Genomic DNA, 24,078 nt, shown 5'->3' with positions numbered 1-24,078 from the left:
AACCATGGAAGAAGATAAAAGAAGCCCCGGCAGCCCTTGTGATCAGATGGAGGGAAAAATTCCTTCCCGACTTCATCCCTGGTAAGCAGGTGAACAGTTTGTATGCAGCAAAGGCACTGCAAGCAGATACCCAGGGAGCTTTAAGGTCCTACAGGCTCATCAACAGAAGCTCCTTGTGTTTCATCCTGGAGGACTTCCCCTTTCTCAGGCTCTGCGTGTGTCTGGGCATGAGCTGGGCAATGTGTTGAGTATGAGGGTGCTGTTCAGAGAACAAGACACTTCAGTATATGACATGTTTTAGTGGAAGACATGCAGAACTGTGCTGAGAATCTATTGTCTGCCACTGACATATCTTCATGATAAACATATTCATGAACTAGGGATAATTTTTATCTCTGATTAAAGCTGTGAGCAGGCACAACTCTTTTCCAGTTGACAGCTCTGGGCAAGGAATGGATATGGCAGAATTGTCTAAAATACAAGTCAAGTTAATTTCTTTGGATCCTGCAAATCTCATCAACATGGGCATTTTCTGACAATCTGATTTACTTACCATCAGTGCCCAGCTCTCTATGCCAAGGCAAAGAAAAACAGAGGACATATGCTGAAAAATTTGTAACATGGTCCCCTAATCAAGTGCTGGCTCCATCCTGTATCCTGTTATAAATTGTAATCTACATTGTGTCTACTGTACACATGTCATTATTCTTTCCTCTGATATCTCAAACAGCTCTGCCTGATTGCATTTAAATACTTTTTTTAAGTCATTATTGGTTCTCCTCTTATTTATATGTTGCTGGGCTCAGTGGTTATCTCCTTTTCTTATTAGCAGAGGGACCCAAGGTTACTTTTATTCTTCATATCCGAGGAGCCAATTAACTTCCAGCCTCCCCCAATGCCATCCCAATAAATAGAGGCTGCTGTAGCCATATTTCCTTCCAGAGGGAGACCAGGATGTTCAGCCAATTCTGAATCCACCCATAGTGCTACTGCATGGTTGAGATATTCAGAGGACTGACCGCTTGCCTGACTGCTGTGTGAGCTGCCTTCCTTGTCATGTTTCTGTTGTGCTCAGAGTATCTGTGTATCCCTGCCCAAAGGAAACTCATTCCTGAGCAATATCTATGGTGAGAATCTCTCTTGTCAGAGGTGGGGGAGCTGAAGGGTTTTTTTATTTTTTGGGGGGGGGGGGGGTGGAGCTTGACAATAAAATATGTTCTTTTTTCTTTCTTCCTGCAGCCTCCCTACAAGTCCACAGAATACTTTTAAAATTATTTATCTTCCATTTAAAACTGCTGGGGGCCAGACCGGTCCCTGTGCTTTCTGGAGCAAGGAATTAAAACACCGTAGCAGCTTTCATGGGAACAGCTGTCCTAAAAAGAGAGTGAGGCACAGGCACACCCAGGGCACAGCCTCTCCATAAATAATGTGGCTCCAGCCCTCTTAAATATCCTCAGTAAGTCTCACTAGGAGTTGTGGGGAGCCATTATATTCGCTCAAGACCATGCAGCCCAGCAGCATAAAGCTGCTTCTCTGCTTGGGGGCAGAGGAGCAGCGCCAACACCCGGCACTTGCTGAAGCTGGCAGACTGATGAGGCAGCAGCATTTATGGTGGTCTCTCCCTTTACTCATGGCTTTCCTCCACGCTTTCTCCTGCTTTTGCAAATCCTTTCCCATCCTTCAACGTGGGGGAAGGCAAGACCGTGCAGGTGGCCATGTGCCCCGGGACAGGGAGAGTTATGTGACTGAAAGTTGGCGGAGCCCTGCCGTCGTCTTGAGTCCCAGCTGGTGGCACTACATCATCCCTGCAGGGCCCCGCAGGTGCCCCAGCACTGGCAGAGGGGGAGGGAAGGGATCAAGCAGGAGTCAAGGTCAGGAAGGTGATGCAAGGGGAGCCGGCTCCTTGTGGAATCAGGAAGGGTGTTGTGAGCATGGAGCTACCCAGCTACGGCCGTAAAACTAGAGAAGGGGGGACAAAAAGAGCCAGCTTCACACAGCAAAGTGCAGTTTGGGTCTGTAAAAGAGGCCTGTGCTGATCTGGAAGGCAAAGAGGGTCACGATGGGTGGCTGTGAGCAACATACAGTGAAGGATGGAGTGCCAAATCTTGCCAGCAAGGAGCAAAAGAACACCAAACCTCCATTTGTGACTCTAATAGGCGTGTGACACAAATGTGGTGGTAGTAGTTGAGCCTTCCCATCTGGCACTTCTGATTAATCAAAAGCCTCTAAAGCCAAGGAAACCTCTGAAAATATCCATCAACAAGAGCTGAGAGAGGGAGAGAAAGTAAGGCAACCCCAACTGTGTCTGCAGAGGCTGTGCTTGATGCTAACAGGTGGTGATGAACATCGCATGATTTAGAGCTCAGAGGGGAATAGGAATCTGAAGGATCAAATATCATTCCAAAACACAGCCAGGCTTTGGGACCTGAACATTCAGGCTCTGAGTCTTCCAGGACAGACATGAACTTGAAAACAGGGAGAGGAAATGTGGAAATCAGCTCCAGCTCAGCATTTCTTGCTTTAAAATTGCCTTGATTTTTAAATTATTACAAAAGAAATGACTAGCTCACCTGACATACCTACTTCCTCTAGAAAACAGAAAAATATGAAGCAAAGTCTGCTTTTGTTCATATCCTAGACAAGTATGCCAACCCCATTTCTTTCTTTCGATAGCATTTTGCATCCCTTACCCATTAAGTTGTGATGACACCTGTACCCATACCCTGTACGAATGCTGATTGGAAGGATGAAGACTGGCAGAAGTACAATCTACAAGTGATTTATGAGCACAATTCAGTAGCTCTTGTCAATATGCTTTATGAACAGCCTGGTTCCTTGAATTGCTGTAGGCATCATTTCTGCAAAGATACACGCAGGTCTCAGGTGCTCTGCAGGCAGCAAGAGCTCTGCAAGACACCAAGGAAGTAAAGGAGAAGGGATGGAGTAATCGAGTCAGAAACTGCGGAGGAGGGAAAATTCATTATCCCGAAGTTGCAGGGCTGAAGTTCAGCAATGGAAGAAGCTCACTGGCTTGGCAAAATCTTGCCTGGATTTTGCCACCAGAAAACATTTGAGGGCTCCCTTACCGTTGTCCCTGTTATCCTTAGCAGTTAACAGCACCCTGTTCTTCTCCTGAAGCAGAGACCTAACTTGAAAAGAGTTTATCCATCTCACAGTTAATACTAAGCAGTAATATTAACCAGCACAGGCTAGCCTATCAAACCGATGGTAAATAGGATCCGAATTGGTGCTGACAAAGATTGGGTGGGGAGACTGCAGAGAGCGGAGAAGGATTCATTTGCTTTCTCTATTGTGTCAAAATGAACCCTTTGAAAAGAGGACAGTGCAGCTTTAATAATAAAAAAAAAAAAAAAAAAAAGGAAAGAAAGAAAGAAAAAAAGAAAGAAAGGTGCCTCAGTTGTCTCGGCAGCTGATCAACAAAGGAGCAGTCGTGAGCTGTAACCTCTTGGAGCTGCAGTCTGGAACATGACACATGTCAGGCTATGATAAATGGTGCGGAGTGTGTGCAATTTCAAGCGCAATGCCCTTGAGATGCTCAGGACCCCGATCGCAAATGTTATTGTTAAATTAAACCTTAAAGGAAGGATTGGAAAGGGGAGGGGTGGGTTTGTGCGTGTATGTGCGTATGCGCGTGCGTGGGTATTTATTTATATATATATATGGATATATGAAATACACAGAAGAGACAGAAAAAGCAGCAAGATGAAGAGAGAAAAACTTTGTATTTCTTTTAATTGAATTGTGCATCTTCTAGGTCTGGCTGAGCCATGGGAGAACTTCAGGCAGGATTTTCTGTCCTACAGCCATTTTATTACCTTTGCTCCATCACAATTTGATAGCTAGAGATCAGCTAACGTAGGTGAGTGTGAGAATGAAAAACAAACAAATAAGTAGGTACCTGCCACAGATGTGCAGCTCCTCTAACTCAAGTGTTCTGCATCCAGATAGCTTTTAATCCAAATGAGTGAATTTTCAGAGAGTTTTGAGGGCTAATTTGGGGAACTGCCGGTCTCTGAAGGCTTGTTTGTTAGTTAGGCTGTTTGATGGCATGTGTTTGTTCTTTCTGAGGCAAACACTTAAAAGCAGCTCTGAGAAAGAGGGGTGGTGTTCACAGCCATAACGTACCTTGGGGAGCACAGGGTTAGGTCACTGCAAGTCCTGGAGGCAGATTTCATCCCCAGCCTGTAGATACAGCCCCAAAGTTTGGAGGACACTGCTTCTGTGGTGCCAGAATCTTACTTTTCCTGTGGTTTAGACACTGGAGCTGGAACAGAAGCAGTTAAGACATTTTTTTAGACAAGAAATTGCAATAAAACAAGTGGTCAAGGGATATGGAACAGAAAAGGAAACAGAATGAGTGAGAGAAAAAATAAACCATCCCTGCATCTGAACAACCACCCCGAACAACCTTTTTGCCAGAAGAAGTGGTAAGGAGGGCTCAGTAAGCCTTACCCTCTGGCTTTTGCTTCATGTGGGTGGAGTGGAGAGCAAGGACCACATCTTCTGGGATCCCATCTCTGTAGCTTCCAGGTCCCTCCTTGCTCCCTCTGGAGAGACAAGATCCAGCTGCCTCCATGCTGGGAATGACTCTTGTCATCCCAGACCTGGACTTTGACTTATTCTCTTCCTTTCCTTCCGCTGCTTATTTCACATCTTCAATCTTTAATATGTGCAGAGGAATGTCCAGTTTTAACTCACCCAGATCGCTCAGAAGTCCTTTCTTTACCATCTCCCTTTCCATATTCCCTCCCCCACGGCATCCATGCTAAGTGCAATTACTGTAGGCAGTGCAGGAAACACAGAGGAGAATGGAGCTGTGTAAATGAGGGGGAGGACATGGAGGGGAGAGGTATGGGGTGGGAGATGCTGGAAAGTGTTCAAGGGGAAATGCTTGCATGACTCGCATAATTGAAGGGAAGAAAGAAGCAAATGAACAACATAAACCTTCCACTTGAAAAGGAGATGGGAAAAGCCCTTAAATCATAATGAAAAGAAAATTCAAACAAGCAATAAAAGGTAACAAAGGACTAGCAATGACTCATTAAGTAAGATATATTGTTTGCTCTAATTTCTCCCAGACACAAGATAAACCCGTTGGCCAGGAATGACCAGCATAAGTGACTTCCATGACCTATATAAAACACCTAGGACAATGAGAAGGTAGCAGAGACCTGGCCCCATCAGCCATATCCATCTGCTTATTGTCCCTGGTTGCCTCTACAGTAACTCCTTGTCTATTAGGGCCTTTGGAGTGACATGACAACATTATAACCAAGGCTCAGACTTGAGAAATATAATGAAGGCAAAAAGCACATTAGATACCAAGCTACTAAGTATTATTATTTTTAGAAGGCATCTTACGAACATCCTACCGCTTGTTTTGTACTTTTTGGCTACCGTTGCCTAGCGTCCAGGAAAAGTCAAGTCCTTTTTCGGTTCTTTGGAACATTTTCCCCATGTTTCTTGTTATTAAAGAAAATAAACATTAGACAAAAGCGGACTTTATTGTAACTATAAATAATTCAATGCAGATGGATTCATGGAAAATACCAGAAGGCAGATTTTGAGAGAGAAAGAAAGAAGAATGCTCTAAGGTTAGATGGTGAGGAAAATAGAAGGGGTGAAGAGTCAAGAAACTGCAAGATCTCAAGGAGAATAGATACAAACAAGGAGGTAACTAATGAGAAGTAAACGAAAATAAGGGTAACTTGAAAAGGCAACACAGCCTGTATAAAAAGTTCATGGTTTTAGTTACAAGCATGGGTGCTTCCTGCCACTGTGGAAAAGAAGACATTTGCTATCTGTCTTGGGAGAGTACCATAGAGATCCATTTCATAATATCCCATACCGATGCATTACCTCTCTCAGCTTCCTCCTTTGGGGACAATTGGCAGTTGCAAATAATGTCAAGATGATTATTAAACAACTGATCCTCCCATCTAATGCTTACTTTATGTGACAACACAGACTCAGGTGTGTGGCCAAGCTCATCTCAGAGAACAGCCCAGCCACACACAGGAGTGAATTGTTCCATTTCTACTTTTTTCACAGAATTATGTGGGCTCAGAATCCCAAGTGGTTCACATGGATGGGTGATACAGTGACAGATGCCTGGGAAAAAAGCTCTTTTGGTTGAATAAATCTACTTGATATTCAATGCTCTGCCTCAGTCTAGAAAAATGCCCTTTGCATTGCCTTCTCTTGAACCAACGGATAGCAGTCCTTATTTTTCTAAACTGCTGAAGCCCTTTAAAACAGAGGTGAAATACAGTAGAAATGTACTTTAGCGGGAAGCTTGGAAATCCAAAGTCTACTCTTAACCCTGGTATCAGCTCACGATGCAACATAAATCTGGTTGCACCATACCTCAAGGGGGGGGATCTAAAAACAATTCAGCAGGGCTTCCAAGTGCTTTCATATCGTGGAGGATAATGCCAGGATACAATGCATCTGGCTTCATTCATATACCCAATATCTTTTCATATAGTTTTATAGTTCTATAGGTTAGAGAGAAAGAAACCAGGAACAAAACAATTAGATTCAGTCTCCTCTTTTTCAGCAGCTGAGTTATGGACTACACCAACTGTTCGTGCTTTCTGTTTGTCTAATTTGAAGGGTCCAACTGTGAACCTTTCTAAGGAAACAGGGATGCTGCATACTTACAGTTAATATATGCCCATTGTGGCCACTTACTTATAATATAAATCTTATTGGCCTTTTTTGGTGGGGACAATGGCTAACGCTAGGCACATTTCTGGGAGATGTCCATATGAATGCAGGTAGACAAACCTAGGTGAATAAAGTCCACAAGTATTCCTGTACGTGTTGCTTTTGAAATATTTTTTTTTCACTATTTGAACAACAGCATGGGGGGAACTTGTTCTTAAAATTTCAGAGATCGGGGAATCCTCTCCAGCAGCAGAGCTTGTGTAAATGCTATCGGTTCTGAATCACATGTATGTAACCATAAGACATCTTTAAACTAACCTTAACGTGGAGAAGAAAAAGCTGTCAGTATTGGTATGTGAATGAGTATTTGACACAGCTATCTTTGAATGACTAGTTTTATTTGAAGATAAAAGGAAGTTCACTAAAAGCTATGTTTTCCACTAGTACGAAAGTGAAGATCAAAGATTTTTACAGGCCCAAATCCCCATTCCCCTATATTCTTGTTCTCTACTGCCTGTCCCCTCACTTACAACTCCCAGCATTGTTCCCAGAGTTCCTCAAACCATTTATTTTCTCTCCACTGCTTACCTACCTGAAGCAACATCAGTATATAGCCATTGCAAGACAAAAGGTATATATATACACACAAAGGACCTCTGAGAACATGAAGAAGTAAACTGATGTCAGAGAAGAATGAACATGGAGAAAAGACTGCCCCATAGTTCAGAGCAGCTGGCGAGCAAATGAGTAGTGGGAAGGAAGAAGGGCATTTATAGGAGGAATGGAGTGGCTTTGCTTGATTACAAAGAACTGTTTCAAAACCACCAATTTTGCTGATGTTGCACAAGAGAAACGCAATGCCTCCTTTAGGTATTGGTTCTCCAGGGCAAAGGTGAATACCATACCAGGTGAACAAGTTAGGAACTTAACAGGAATCACTGAAGCCAGCATCATCATCATCATAATAATAATAACAACAACAATAATAATAATGAAAAAGGAAAGAGAGAGAGAGAGAAAGAGAGAGAGAAGGAAAGGAAGGAAAGGAAGGAAAGGAAAGAAAGGAAGGAAAGGAAGGAAAGGAAGGAAGGAAAACACCTTTATGCACCATGTAACACATACAAGGCTTGTTTGTACAGTCACTGTTTTGAAAAGGATTGTATTTTTGTGATGCATTGTGGCTTTTTTTTTTCCACAAAACCAAATGACAATGGATACTGAAATGGAAGGCAGAGGAGCTGTAAAACAGGTCTGTGAAGACAGATGAATCTGTCTCTCTTTCTCAAGGCTGCCTTTGGAAAAGGTGCTGCGGTATCGAGCTATCTTCTTTGAACACAAGGCATATGGAGAGAGAGACAGAAAGGTTTCCAGGGAAGAGAACCACCCAGCCAGAGGTGGGAAAAAAAGGCTTACTTTGAGCGTGTAAACATTTGAGAAACAGAAGTGGAAGCACAGGGAGAAATCATCTTCTTGTCATTCTCCTGCTTTGCCACACACTGGAGGAATGGCACATTGTTCTTCAGCCAAACAATGCCCCATTCCCACCACATGCAATTTTCTCTCATTGGGAAAAGAATGTGAGCTTTACTTTGCTTTATTATCAACTCTGTGCATGTGGAGATAACTGCAAAGACTGGTTTGTCCCTGAAAGCAAAAATGAATTTTGATCAAAATTGGATTACGTGGCATTTCATTTCTCCTTAAAAATGGTGGTAAACTTATTTCCCATTTACTCAATATGCAAAAAATTAACAAAATAAAAACTGTCAAGACTAAATAATGGTACTGAAAAGGAAAATAAAGCCCCAAAAAATTCCTGAAAAATAATTGGACTGAAACAGCTCCAAGTCAGATTAGCTTTAAATCTTCTTAAGAACGATGAAGGTTCTTGCAACCAAAGGCAAGTTATTTCATTAGGCTGATTCTGCATATTTATTTCCCAGTCTGCCTACTTAATGCAATATTTCTTGGTTATCAGGGGCAGCTTTTTCTTGCTATATATTAATGACGTTGCATTAGGTTTAGAAGTAGAAGTCCAGGATCAAGGCAATCACAGAATATTAAGTGCTTAGTCAAGTCCCAGTCAAACTGTGGTGAAATGGGTTAAAGGGAGATGGTCAGAGCTGCCAATCCCAAAATACAACCCAGCCCATGAGCCCATCCTGCAGCCAAAGGAATAGTACTCTTTTGACTTTAGCAGACTCTGTTATGGAAAATACTTCTGTCTGAAACAAAATTGGCCTGTAATCTGGGTAAGCTATTCAGAGCAAACAGTGGCAAATTTAGCCCTTTCTCCTGTTTGTAAATTGTCCATGTATGGACTTTGTTTTTTTAGTGCCTTTGCACATATTTTTCTGACAAATACTATATATAAAAATATTGCAGCAGATTGGTGACATTGATTATGTCTTGTACTTTCTGCGATAGATCTTGGTGTATCACTGGTCCTCTAGGTTATGATGCAATTTAGCCATAGAGTCAATATGCTAAAATATCAGTGTAAGATGTACTAAATCAGATTCTTATGAATTTTAAAGACCATGTTTGAAGCTCTTCCTCAATCTGTTTACTAAATCAGTATGGTTGCTCCCAAATTAAAGTGCTGTGCCCTATAAGCAAGAAGATCAGAATTATGAGCCATCATAATCCTACTTGCACTAGTAAATAATAGCTATTTCAGCTGTAAAATGAAAGCTACTTTGGGGGCCATAGTGTTAACACTTCCAGAAGTTCCCTACGGATATCAACCTTCTGGCATTCAAAGTAGTCTTGCATGTCAGGCCAGGCTGTGGGTCCTGAGCTGAGCAAAGTGTCTGGCCTAGATCTACTGAGATGCAATGGAGATATCCCCTTTATTTTAAAATATTTGTCTTATACGTGTTTTTTGTTGCTGTTGTTTTGTTTTGTTTTGTTTTTGAGAGGATCTTATTGGTAATAAGGCTGTAATACCTAAAAGTGGAAAGTCTACGTCTACAACAAACACTGTAGAGACCCTGTATATCAGGTTTGGATAGGGAGGCAAATTCCATCCAAAGGTCTGAGGGCTCAGCCTGATGGTACAGAAACCTTCTGAAGATATTTTCTACCCTGAGCCTATATTTTATACAAAAATCGCAGCTTCGGGACTTGTGGGTTTAACTTCACCATGAAGCAGTTGAGGTCCATCTGGCTTACAGAGCAATGGAAAGCCTCATCTCCCATTCACCTGGATGCCCATTTGTACCCAGACCAGCTCACCCCCCCGTCTTCCAGTGCCAAAAGGGCAGAGCTCAGGCTGTCCTCACCTCCCAGGACATGACCAGAAAGAGGACCAAAGGCTACACTGCATCCCAGGGTAGATATCCCTGCAAATCACTAAAGGATCCCCATACATTCATTATGTCCTGCATGCACATTCAAGCAAGGGAAAAGCTGTTCTACAATTACAAAGAAACTATGTATTACCTGTGAGATATCTGATTCTCAAGCATGTCAAGGAAAGGAGAGCATTGCACGGGTCACACTGACTCCTCTTTTCTTGACATTTGCTTATATTTCTCCCCAGAAAGAAAACTTTTCTTGCTGATGTACCAGTCTCATGAAAAAAAAAAAAAATCCCCTTCTGCCGACATTCCTTTCTGAGTCTGGGAACCTCTATTGTCTTTTCTCTGGTAATAAATGATAATAATTAAAGGCAAATACACAATAATTAGTCACACTAGGTTTATCCATCTGGCATACCTGTATCTCATCACTGTGTCTTTGAAACAGATGACAAGCACCATATTGCACAACATCCTGCTAATGGGCCTGAGTAGGGAAAAAGAAGGTAAAAGGGTTACCACACACCCAAAAAAAAAAAAAAGTAAAAGAAAAAAAAAAAAGGTCACCATCAGGGAATGAGAACATTATATAGCATTAAGAAATTAGCAGTGGCTGACTGTCAAGTTATAAACCACCTACTGGCAGATGTGCTTTCAGGTGGGGGTTAGGAAAACATGGAAATATGTGTTACTCTGCTTAAACTACCTCCTGCTTAAAATACACCTGACGTACCTAGTGTTGAAATGAGGAACATTTCCTGGAAGATTTTAGCTGGATATGTAGATGTATAAGGAAAAATGAGCAATTTTAAGATCTTTTCTAGGCTACCTGAAATGTTTGGGTTTCATTCTGAGGATAACTCATTATGGACCAAGTAATCAGCTAGCTTGGTCCCTCTTCACTGTGGGCTGATTGATGCACACCAGGAGTCTCTCCATCCCTATCAGGCCTGCCTGAGAGAAGGCAGAGCAAAATTAATACAGCAAAGTATTTTCACCAAATATTTACTCCTTTGGAAAAAAAAAAAATCATACAAGGCTGGCATTTGATTTCTGGGAGCTTCTGAGAAGCAGAGATTTACTTGTATAAATAATCACAGAGAGCCAATTTCAGTCACATGTATTTAGATTTCGATTAAACCTCCACAAGCGCTTCAACTTGCTTTCAAACAGGCGGCAGAAACTTGCATGCACTGAGAGCTGATTGTCTGGTGGTAATGATTTTCTGGTCGCAGTGCAGCCATGCCCAAGACAACTGATATGGAGCTGGGCCCAGCTATGTTACCTAGCTGCATAAAAACAAAAAAAAGCAAACAAAGGCAGTGCCTGGACAAAAGCCTTTAGAGCCTAGATATAAGACAAGCATCAAATGATTTTGTGCTTCCCTAGGTCTAACTTGCCTGAGTCTTGTATAGCTGCAAGTGATAAGTTGGCAACTTCTAAACCTATAAAAAGTTGAAAATAAAATAAATAAAATTATCTATAATATACTATGAGGAAATCAATAAAACAATCAAAAAATAAATAGATAAAAATTAGACTACTGGTAATTTATACCCATTACTCACCAAGGCTTCAAGGAAAAATCATACTTTGGAAACATCTAGCTGAACATCAGTCTGCTCTGTTACCTGAGCAGATTTGCATTTGGCGGGGGTTTAGGGAACATCTCAACTTGGTCTTTGTAATGAACGTACCTGTTCTGTAGGTGTTATTGAGCCCCAAATCATCACAAGTTCTAGCGTGCCTGATGGAACTCTTTGCAGCTGAAATTTCCTTTGTTGGGCATCCCAGTCTGAGGAAGAGAACAATGTGATGAACATGGCTAGTCTTACCTGTGCTTACATGTGCTTAAGCATCCAAGGTTTAGTAGAAATGCTAAGGCAAATTTATTTGTTTTCACATAGTAATTCCAGTGCGTTAGGAACTCAGACCTAATTAAGGAAATAAAGGAATTTAAGAAAGCAATGGGAAATGTGGTGTTTTCCCAGCACCTACTGATCTCTATACCTGACCATATTAACATAAGGAATGCATCAATAACAGATTTTTTTCCTTATACATCTGGAGTTTATCTTGCACCAAGTTTTTCACCCCAGAAGCAACTCATTCCAGTCTCAGCTAAGCCTACTGGTGTACATCACACACAATATATTGTGATGTTTTTGCATTAGTCTGCAAATAAGTTGCATCTTCCTCAACCTGGTAAGTATGATGAGACTCTGGGCTAGGGAGTTTGTATAAAATCAGAGCAAAAAAAAAATGGAGTTCGTTATTAATTCTTCCTAGGTAAATTAACTGGAAACAGCTTTTCAAAATACTTCCTGTACATAGTTTCTATACAAAGAGAGCTTCTCTTGTTTGTTTCTCTCTTCCTCTGGACAGTCCCTAGTGATGATTTTCACAGCTCTTATGGAAGCAGCTCATTGTTCTGCAGAGACTTAATTAAAGTGTACTTCCATACGAAATTAGGCTATTGTATTTATTTAAACTTTATGGTAACTGCTGCACAAGGGCTGTGGCTGTCTACATCCTACACCACACACCCACGTCTGTCCCCACCCCACCCCACCCCACTGTCACCACTCCCCAAAGGAAACGGGTAGTCATTCTGCCCTGGTTGAACTCCTCATCTACTCAAGTGATGCATTTGAACTTTAACCCATGGACAGCAATATTTGCTTGCCATGCCAGCATCTTTCACAGACGAAAGGTAAGCTGGAGTAGCTCTGGAGAGAGAGAAATGAATTGCTTGTGATTTTCTTCTCTCAAGCATTAGGTGATACCCCTTTGAATTTTTGCAGAACTTGCATGGGTTTTCACACTTTGTGTGCCAGTCCTGACGTCTTCTCTAGGCTAGTTTTATTCTTATGATTGAGCACTCCATTGCCATGGGAAAGTTTTTTTCTTAAAATTGAAATGTTTCAAAGTTAATGAGCTCCAGCCATATCAGTAATCTGCAATGTTAAAAGTATAATTTCCAAGAAAATATAATTACCAGGTATCATTCAAACATTCAAATGTTTGAAAAGCTATGGAATTTGATTTTTCTCTTTTTTTTTGGGGGGGGGGGGGGGGGGGGGAGGGGGCAGGGCAAAGTTGTGGATGGTTGCAATTCATTTTCAGAACATTTCCACATTGAGATGAGTCTGGTTTTCAAAGAGTTGTTAGTAAATCCAAAACAACATCAGGTTTCATTGACTCCAATATGCTGAATAGAGTTGCAGTGAGGAATAAAAATCAAATAAATGTAATTAAAGCATCCAAATGGTCTGATGCCAATGTGATTGGCATTTATTATTTTGTCCACGGAGAATGAGCTCCCAAAAAGAGTTTTTCCCTGAGCTGCACCAGCAGAAAGGGGCTCTCCCCTTCTCCAAGACCATAATGAAAGTTCAAATTTCACTGAAGAGAGCCCAAGCACATCACAGGAAGAGGAAAGCTGAGGTTTCTAGCCCATCACTATCAGGATGAAATTGCATTTTCTGTCATACTCAAACATCTTGTTTAAATTAATGTTGCTGCAACACTATCATATACAGGGTCTTCATATTTAACCTAATTTCTCAGATTGGTCAATTAAAATACAAATGTCCAGCAGTTCATACATCACTTGTCTAAACACAGATTATAATCCAAGGCCTGTCCACAAATTATCTCATCTGTTTTCTGCCAGGCCTGTATTTTATGCAATTGATAACCTACAGTTTCTTTCCATCTGAACTGATTATTCTCTTTCACACTGTCCCACAGGGCTGTATGCTGGCCCTCATGCTTGTGAAACGCTGAATTGGCTTCCTCTTCTAAATCAGCATGAGGAGTGAATTATTATTGCTACATCATATCACTATCGCTCAGATTTGCTTTGATTTATCTGCAGGCTGATCCCAATAGCCCAGCTCTGCTTTCCTGCTGGGTGGATGTGTTGATGCAGCTATTGTCCCAAATCTCACGGTAGACAGACCATAGTCGTGCTCTTTCTTTGCAGTTTGCCTGTCTGGATGATGGGCTCCATCCTGACACAGGGGCCACTTCCACCACACTGGAAGAAGATATGAGAAACCTCTCACTAGGCACAAATGTAATGACTCATCCCCACTGTGAAAACTTTAGCCTAATTCTTTGGACACAGAGACCAGCTTCAGCTTGAGGTTTTATAGTCACTGAAAACTTTTTTAATGCTAACTCTGACTATTCCTCTTCTCTGCATAACTGTCTGATTGCTGTATAAATCTCACTGAAGTCTGACTACCTCTTCCAGCAAAATTAACTTTTCTGACACTTGAATATATGCTTTAGAATTTCTTGCTCTGCTTCTTTTTTTGTTGTTGCAATCACAACTCAAATATCAGTTGTACAACAAAAGGTTGTTTCAAAACTGAAGAAAACACTGAAGAAGCTTCATGTTCAAAAGACAACATCTGGAGATGGGGTTTGAGTACAACCTTTTCCAGGTGCTATGTTTGCAAACCAAAGGGGACATATTCTTGTCTGAGAGGGCTTCCCATCTTAGGGAATACAGCCTTTAGTAAGTACCTGGAAAAAAATGCTAGAAAAATATGTAGTCTGATCTTTTGTGTGTTTTTCCCTATACTGGGCTCAGTTTCTAGGTAGAAGAAAATTTGGAGGATTGTCCAGGTCACATTAATTTAACTTGTTTTTGCTCAATGGCTGTAACCTCAGCTGTTTGCAATCTGCTGTTGCACATTCCTCCTTGCACAGGTCTAAGAAATTAGGACATGAGCTCAGCATCTTGAATAAGCTTCCAGTTTTACCTGCAATCCCTCCAAAGCATGTCACCTCAGCCCCCCACCCCATTTTTGATTGCTTCATTAGTGCAATCCCTTCTCTCTTCAGAGAAGGGCTGTTTTAATGAGCTTATTTTTGGACTCCAAAGGTGCTGCAAGGAAAGGCAGGGATGACAGTTCTCTTTGATGCAAACCTGATAATGTGAAGGCACTTGCTGGCATATTGTACCTACACTAGAGAAGGGAATGCAAGTGAGGTGATATTTGATCTTCCACAGCTAGCTCTTTATGATGCTCTTTTTTTATACGGTTTGTATGTTTAACACCAGGCAGTGCTACACCAAGGCCTGCTCCTAAACTGAGTATGGCAGCATTTTAAACTCCCCTATGTTACCTTTCAACCCCTGAAAAATGCACAGGGCCACACCTTGCAGGGCCTGAAGAGAAGAAACGAGGAAAAACAAAACAAAAATCCCAGCGACTATGAGAACAGGCAGAAAACTTCAGCTCCATTATCACTCCCCTTCATCTGCTCAAAACCCCTCACTGCAGGGGTTGTCATGGTGATGCAGGTTTGACCTCTCACTTTTTACTCTTCCAGGAGCTAAAAAGGTAAAAATGAGCCATTCTGTCTCGAATGAAAATCAACCTCCCTCTGTCAAAAGACGCTGAATTGCTTTTTTCCCCTTTGTCAAACCCAAATGTTTCCATAGGCGACATGGAAATAAATAAATAACCGGCGCCAGGCACCAAGGAGCATCAGTGGGTTCAGCAGGATGCGGCCGTGGTGGTAGGAGGCTCGGGATGGGGCTTGGCAGGAGTGGTCCATGCCCAAGTTTCCCAGAAGTCATGAGGAGCTGCATCCTGTGTTCCCCCTTCGTCCCCAGCTGTCTCTGCGGTCAGGTCCTCGCTCCGCCAGTTGAGCGTGGGGTTTGTGTTTGCGGCAGCTCCAGGGCAGAAAAATCAAACTATTGATTGAACTGTGTAGCAGCCTCATAAGGCATTATTAGCAGCCTGCTGTAAGTGAGACCAGAAAGGGTAAAATCATTTATTTTTATTAATATTCTTGAGAGTCAGGATTCAGCAAAAACTGCTGTTTGGCCAGGTTGGCAGCAAAGTGATGGCACTGTCTCCTTCTCTCTGGATGAAGCTGGTAATGCACATAGAGTGGTTTGTGTCTGGATGAGGGGGTGGCCTAATTTACTGGGATAGAGCCCCTGTCTGGACTATGAGCCGAAGTAATCTCCTTCTGTCGATTACTTTTGAATCTAAGTCCTCTGCTTTGATAACCAAATCCTTCCCTGCTTGCTCGCTCCCCTCCTCCAGTCTCTCCTCCCACCACTTTCACACAGTGCCAGGGTAGCGTGACATGTGAAACCAGCAGGACTTCAAATCAAATATTCATGTTAATGATCAGCTGGCCTTGAATGAAACATTTGCAGAAGCTCTGATGCAGATGCCTCAACGCTTCATATGGCTCCATCAAACCTCTTCCTGCCAGAGAGGCTCCCCCAGTTCTAGCCTAAGAGAAAGTTACTGAATTTATTTGACAGAAGAGAAAAAAACTAAAGCATATATAAAAATACACACACATATATATATTGTGTGTGTGTATTTATATATCCTTTACATATATAAAGTGCCAGCCTTAAAATCCTACTAAACTGCTATTGAAGTCTGAAGTCATCTAAAGTTCAAGTGTTTCCCATGTCTTTGGTATCAAAGTTCCTGAGGACCAGTGCTGCTGAAACTTGTACTGCTGTACAAGGGCTTCATGGCACCAAAACACAGGAGCCTAGCTCATCTCCAAGCACAGTTATCCTCAGACCAAGGCTCATCTCTCTAGAGACGCTTCATTCACACCCTTGTTTCTAGTTCTCTCTCCTTCCAAATGAGCTTTTAGTGAAACAAGTGAAACAGGCACGGCCTAGTAGTCCTTCCCCCAACACTGCATACACACACACCAACTCCCTGGTACAGTCTGGTGCCTGGAACATCTCCCCCAGAGGCTTTAGGTGTGAACCCCTGGGATGTGAGGGCACTGCTGCCTCCCATATGCAAGAGAGCCAAGGCTGTGCTGAATGCCAAACTGCTCCGAGGCCCAAAATGGACAGTCACTTTTGCTCCTTCACCACTCAGCGATGATCATAGAGGCACTGAATATTCCTACTCATCCACCATCTCAATTAGCAACTTCCAGTTTTTTGAGAGCTGAGGAATACGTGCAACCCCCACCATGACCTACCTTTCTCCTTCACAGCCTTCCTCGTGTGTGCAGGCCTTCCTCTCCTCCTCACGCAGACCAGCAGCCTGGGAGATCCTCGTGGCAGATCCTGTGCTGCTCCCTCTTGCTCGTTTCTGCAAATAACTGCACGTTTTCCCACAGAAACCCAAACCTCCTCCAACTCCAGCAGTTGACCATTGCTCCAAAAGTCACCGCGACCTCTTAATTCATTCAGCGGAGTCACGTCATGCAGGGACACAGTAGATTGCTTCTTGCTCTCAGCTAGTAGGCCGCTGATGCCCTGAGTTATGAAGACAGACGGTATTAGTGCCAGTACTTCAAGAATATCTTGTGGTAGGGCATTCCACAGGTTAATTATACCTGTTAAGCTTTTTCCTTTACAGCATTAGAGCCCAGTGAGTCTGGTTTGCCTCTATAAAAGACGGTTGTCATGTTACGTGCAATCCATTTCTCTAGCACAGACAGGCATTTTCTAAGATTAAGCTTTACAGGGAAAAAAAAAAATTATCTCAGACATACCCCTTTGTCTTAATTTCAGCCACACCAGAAGCAAATCCAGCTCTATTTAGACTTACTTTGGGGATCGGGGGTGATAGGGATTGAAGCATATAGTGCCCTAATCCCATTGTTTTCGTATCGTAATGCTCTGGAAATAAGATAGCTGAGGGATGATAGGTAGGTGCTAACTTCTGTATATTTATGATCCTAGGTACAGCCCTGAAATGCAAATTAAAAAGAACTCCCCCCAACAATCACTTTCTCTCTCTCTCTCTCTTATCCTGCATTTTCCGCAGCCTGAAAGATGTAAGTCATTAGATAAATGACTGCCAGTGGAATGCTATAGCTGTAACGTAAACTATGAAGACTAAATCCATACGAAAAAAATAATACATCCCCCAGAGAAAAGTTCTGCTTTTCACATTTAAATGTACTAGTTATCAGCTATTCCTGTTCACAGGGCATTAAAATACATGCTGTTTCCTAAGTCCTGATGCAGCTCTAACTGGACTCAAGCTTGGAGCTAAAATAGCACATATTTTACAAAGTGGTGTAATGTAAAACAGTCGTCTAAACATCTCTCTCCTTACTAGGTCTCTCTAGGGCTTTCTCCACAGAATCCTGCTTCTTCTTTACAGCGTCATCATTTATGTCTTTGTTTATTAGTGGAATGAACTTGTCAGTAATTGTATTCCCACCAGCCAGCCCCCGTCCCAGCTCCCTACACGCTCATCTCGCCGGCTGGGGTCGGCAACAATGGGGAGTGCTCCTGCCAAAGCCGTTTCAACATCAGCCCTTCAGCGTGCTGTGGAGCAAGGAGGTCGCTCCCGGAGCCTCGCCAGCAGCCTCCCAAGCCCAGAGGTCCCTGCCAGGGCTGGGCAGAGCCACGGCAGTCGTGTCCAGCCGCTCTGCTTCCCAGAAATGGCACTGCTGAGGGTGAAGGGCACTTGGCGAGGAGGTCACTGTGCAGGCTGAGTGCCCTGCTCTCACACACACGCACACGGACCTGACCCAGCTGGAGGGCTGCAGGAGGTGCCCGGTGGGACTCCCAGGACAGACGGATGCCATGTGGCTTTGCAGATCAAACTCCTGCAGGTTTGCTAGGCTGTGCAGCTGCTGGAAGCGGCTTTAAGACCCCAAACTCCGAGACATCAGGGTGGTTTTCAAGTGCCATGGCTCACCTTCTGATCTCACCGCTCTAACTCACTGGTTTAACTCATACATCCCCTAGAAACACCCCGCAGTCAGTCTGTCCTTCGAAGCAAACACCACTTATTTCCTCCTGCTATTTTTGCTTTTAACTCACAGCTTCAGATTTCAAGGCTGCAAGGATGCTTGAGTCTTACTTTGAGTTCTGCCAGAGATATCCTTTGTGATTTTTAAGTAAACCCCCTTAGGATCTGGCCAGCTGGGGAAATTAGCGACTAATAAACTCTTGCATGAAGTTGCAGGGGATGAGCTGCTCGGCACAGTGCCCTGTGACTCTGCCCCTCTTCTCCGAGGGGATTCACCGTGCGAACGGCTCGCTGCGGGTTATGAAGTTGCTGCATGTCAGCTGATCCATGGTAGCTGTCTGTCCATGGCAAATGTGAGATAATTTAAAGGAATTTAATCCTTTTTCTTTGCCAGTCCACATGATGAGTTTGTGCAGGGTGGGTAGTACACAGTAAATTCACACCGTAATTTACTGTGTACTAATTTCCCCAAGCTTTTAATTTCACAGTGTCTCAGTTTCCTCATCTGTAAAAGAGAGATAATAAATACTTTCCTTTCTGGCAGGAGTGCTTGAGATCCTTCAGCAGTAAACATAAAAGCAACCATTTTAAAATAGTTACTTACAGAAACTTAATTTTCAGTGTAAGCACTTATTTGTGCCTGATCTTCTACTACAGTAGCATGAGACTAACGATGGGAAGCAAATAAAATCTGAGAAGTAAATAACCCTGATAATGTGAAAAATAACTAGAATGCTGACCATAATAATATTTATGTGCAACTGCGATTGCAAACATTTTTAAAGCTTTCTGTTTCTAAACACCTGTGATTCCCTTTAAAGTGAATGCACCTAAAATGGTGTATTTTCAATAAGGACACACTGGACTGTTTTCTTTTAAAAAGAACACCACATGTAAAGAAGGCCTAAACTTTGTATTTCTTAGGAGGCCCTTTTTTTTTCCTTTTTTTTTTTTTTTTAAAGGAGTGATGCATGATCAGACCCAGAAAACAGTGTGGTTTTTATTTCAGATTTTTCTAGACTGCAATAGCCCAAGGGTCCATGCTATAAACTGGAGGAGTTTGAGGAGACCAGTTTTTAAGAGCAACATGGTAAGGTTTCTGTTTCTGATTGGAATGTTTGTTTTAAACTTTTCGTTTAGGGGAACATTTCAAAACTGGTCACAGTTTCAGCAATGGCTAAATTTACCTTGCAATCCCAGTTCCTGAGATTTGTCTTATTCTTTCTGGTACAGCTGAAACATCAAGAAAGGATCATTTGGCTTTAAAAAATGTTCCTCATGCTGAAATTATGAGTACAGAATTAAAACTTAAAGACTGTTGAGGTCAGGAAGCAAAAGGAAAACCAGGAACTTTATTCATTAATATCCATATACTGGAAATTCTGATTAACATATAAAATAGAGACCCTTGAAACTTGTGTATATGGATATGTCTTTTTTTCTTCAACTGCTGAAGAAAACTTTTAGATCTGCTCCTGCTCTACTAACAAAGCGGTTTAAAAAGCAGTTTAAATTGAAAAGCTTTCCATTTCCTCCTCTTTAATTCTTCAGGTATTCCTAAGTGATATTTCACGCAGGCAAAGAACAGTTAATTTCAATCATCGCTTGCCTCCTTGAGAGTTTTACACCGTGGTGCAATTTCGCTTCGTTCTTTATCGTGGAACTCAACTGCCCTCCACTGGATGAGAAAGGCAAAAGCAGGCTTCCTTTCCACTGGAAAAAAAAAATCACGGCCAAAAAAAAAAAAAAGTACGAACTTGGGGTGTACTTTGTTCATTTTGTTTGTTCTCCTGCGTCTCCCCAGCACAAAGAGTCCCCGGGGTTAGCACGACTGGAGTTAACAATTCTGAGAAAATACAGTTGCCAAGAAAATAATTTTCACTGTGTCCTGGCCAAGTGGCCGTAATGATGACTGTCATTTAACCACAACATTTAAATCCAATATTTCTTCCTAGCGCTATGAAGGGAAAGAGGGAGAGAGAAGGAAACTGTTTTGGGGGGAATGGGTAGTGGTCTCAGTTTAATCCACTTTATTGCAATTTGTCGTCCTGAGAGCATGGGCTCTTAGACTAAAAAGCACACAGGAGTCTCCTTTGACATGCTTATGTAAAGGCTAATGTTCTGAAAAACTCATTGAAGTTTAAATAAATAAAGTAAAATCTCTAAGTGTTGACTGCAATAGCCCTAGCAGCAGCAGCAAACAGGATGGCTCCAGCCAAAGATCTTGTCCATCTGCCCGACATTTTGATGCCTCAGCTGACTTGAATTAGGAGAAAATAACTTGGAAGGTTTTTCACTCCATCCAGCCCCAAGTTAAAGGAGTCCTCTGAAGCAGTGGATCACATCACATAAGCTCATGCAGGGAGCTCCTGGTTATGCTCTTGGTGGCTTTATTAGAAACACAGCGGTGGATCTGGGCAGTACGAAAGCCATCCGGGGAGAGTTACAACACCTGACCTCTTTTTGCAAGGAGCAGAAATATTTGGGTGCAAGAGGGGAAAATATAAATAATAAAAAAAGCAGCTGAGAGTGCTTCACCATTCCTCGTACCTAACGTCACCGTGCCCTCTACCCCCAAACACACACACCTCCCATGCACCACATGTTGGAGTGAACTTTTGCTCCTCAGAAAATGGGACGACACATTTTCCCGTGCAGGCAGATGAAGTTTCCCTCCAATTCCTGCAGCTTGGAGCTGAAGACTGCTGTGTTCAATAAGGTTTAAGATCTCTGGTGCCTTGAGATTTAGCTTTTTGCTGCTGGTGGGGCCCTTGATGGCTGAGCTACACAGCACTAGTCTGATTGCTGCTCCTCATCGCACTCAGGGAAAGCAGAGCTGGAAAGTTGGGTAGAAATCTCTTTTACTGCCTTCCCTGCTGAAGGAGACTGATTTGTGCTTTCCTAGCTTTCTGCAAACGCCGCAGTCCTTGTGTAGACAAAATCCTACCAAAGTAGAGGTTTAGTTTGCCTGGTGAAGGACTGCAGGATTTGACCTTTGGAAGAGTGTGCTAAGTCCTTGCAGTTTTGATTTTGAGTTTCAGCTTTGGCCTGGAATAACAATGACTGTGAGGGAAGCAATAGGTTATGAGCTGGGTGAAATGATACCTGCTTCTTGCCAGAAAAGCTAACTGGATTTAAGCAACTTCTGTCTTCGTTTTCCTTTAAAGAAATAAATAAAGATATTCAAACTTCCCATATGAACTGCAATAATGAAAATATTGTGCGCATTAATTTGTACGGGGGTCAGTGAGTCTCCCCAGCTCAACGGTTTTCAGAGTGCATAGTAAGCCCATAAAACATTTATTTTTCATAATTTATGAAGCATTACATATTGTGAGTCCACAATGCCAGCTGACGTAATATGCAATAAATTTGAAATAACAAAACATTTCTCATGTATTTTCCTCCTGATGTGACAATGTGGGACATAAATTTAAAAGAAAGTTGCCTTAGAAGACAAAGGCAAGGCAAAAGAAAAGAATGCTCTTAAATCAATAAATATTCCTATTCCACCAATCACTTACTGAGCCGTTCCCCTGCTCGTGGCTGCGGCACTCGTCTTTTTGAAGCCCCTTGCCACCACTGCTTCAAAGCTGGAGCAAGAGGCTGCCAGGGAGAGTGGCAGTCCTCCTCCGAGCCGAGCACTGTGAGCTGCAGGGCTGGCAGCAGCATCGTAGCACGAGCATGTCCAGGCCCTCCTCTGCCGACCAGGAGCCGTCTCCCTGCATGTTCTGGGCACAGTTGGAGCAGTCCTGCGCTGGAAAAAGCTCCTACCGAGGGCTGGCAGGCATGGGGGGGGGCGGGGGAAACAATAGTGCGTAAAGGTAATTGCCCTCCGAAGCAATTATCATCCCTTATTCCCAGGGAGAGGAGCAGTAAGGGTCTTTGCACTTTTGAAGATAACTTTCTGGTGGTCCTTTGGTATGCATGTAAATATGTAATTGTAGGATTGTAATACAGAGCACTGAGTAAAACTCACCTACAGGACTATGAAAGCCAGCTGATAAATTCTCATGTTACAGAAGATGTGTTGCAGGCTGAAGGCTGAGACACACAGATGTCTGTAAAATTGTTAAGCGACGCCCACCAAACAGCAAGGACCTGGTGCTCAGCACTGTTTGCTTTTGTTTGGTCTTGTTTTCTTCTTTGCAGTACACCAAAACAAGGTCTGCTCGAACAAAAAGCAAGGAAGGGAAAAATTGTGGAAGTTATTTGACCACAGAACAGGAGAGAAGGGCAGAGAGTAAAGCAGTTCAGGGTCTTTGTCTGAGCTCACTACTCTGACTGTCCTTATAAATAAACACAAAAATATTTATTGGTAACATAAAGTGTGTTTTGCAATGAAACAATAACCTTTTAAGAATAAATAAATAAATAAATAAATAAAATTAGTGTCAGTATTTAAAGGGTTTTATCAAACTTTACACCAGAAGACCAAATGGGAAGGAAAAAAAAAAATCTATGTGAACAAATCTCATCAGAAGTGACATGAAGTTCAGCATCTCGGAGGCTGGTTCTCCTTGGGCAGACACAGCACGTCCACCACAGCCGTGCGTGCAGGGACATCTACTGGCAGAACAGCCAGAGCGGGCCCTTTCCCTTGCTGAGTACAAAAACTCCAGCTTTGCATGAAAAATCAACAGTTTCAGTGGCAGCAGCAGGTTTTGCCTAATCCAGTAGGAGGAAGACATGCAGGAAAGCGAGCAAATGAGACTGGCTTGTCCCAAGGGTAAAATTAAACTTCAGATCCCAGGGTGAGGTGTCCTTAGCTGAGCAACCCTGGCTGCAAAACTGTTCCAGGCACACAACGACCATTAGAACTATTGCCTGTGGAGGTGATAGAGAAGGATGCTAGGCACTTTCTGAACCTCCACTTTTCTAACACTCCCTCTACCCTCACTCCTGCTGATTTGGCCCCGTGCACAGAGGGAGCAAGTATAAGGTATGAACCCAGCACACCATCAAGTTCTCCTGCAGTAGCACGGGGCACAGCAATGAGATCTCTCTGTTCTTCCTTCCCTCTTCTCCAGCAGCAGATACCTCGGGCAAGCAGCCGAAACATTGTCAGAAGCAAAAGGCTCCTTGCCTCCTCTCTGCCCTTTAATAAAACCACAGGAGACAAGACATATTTAATCCCTACTGGAAAGATATGTACAGTGAACTGATTAGATAGAGCAGGAACCAGGCTGACCCTTACATTTGAAACACTGTCTACCCTTCTCAAGACTGGATGAGGATCACAAGCCAGGCAGGCGGAGAGCGAGAGGCTACTTAGAAGTGTTTGTTTTTCTCATCTCCAAATCAAGATGAATTTCTCAACTCCTTGTAAGAGTCCTGGTTCTCTAACTCATAAATGGAAA

At 42.7% G+C, this 24,078-nt stretch overlaps 1 protein-coding gene across 1 annotated transcript in view; it reads right to left on the bottom strand.

Moving 5' to 3' along the window:
- The window catches only part of LOC308201103 (uncharacterized protein), a 110,152-nt gene that overhangs the window by 39,792 nt on the left and 46,282 nt on the right, over positions 1–24,078 (bottom strand). The window contains exons 13-21 of the mRNA XM_080607897.1: positions 23,678–23,816; positions 22,698–22,886; positions 22,243–22,498; positions 17,561–21,877; positions 17,346–17,468; positions 16,986–17,265; positions 11,690–11,787; positions 10,411–10,479; positions 4,147–4,285 (exon numbers count right to left, since the gene is read on the bottom strand). The gene's annotated coding sequence lies outside the window, so the exon portion shown is untranslated. The remainder of the gene's footprint in view (positions 1–4,146; positions 4,286–10,410; positions 10,480–11,689; positions 11,788–16,985; positions 17,266–17,345; positions 17,469–17,560; positions 21,878–22,242; positions 22,499–22,697; positions 22,887–23,677; positions 23,817–24,078) is intronic.

The sequence above is a fragment of the Anser brachyrhynchus genome (genome assembly GCF_964034855.1).
Source record: "Anser brachyrhynchus genome assembly, chromosome: 11".
NCBI classification, from domain to species: domain Eukaryota; kingdom Metazoa; phylum Chordata; class Aves; order Anseriformes; family Anatidae; genus Anser; species Anser brachyrhynchus.
The sequence above is the reverse complement of the archived record's forward strand: the minus strand, read 5'-3'. Positions and strand labels throughout refer to the sequence as shown.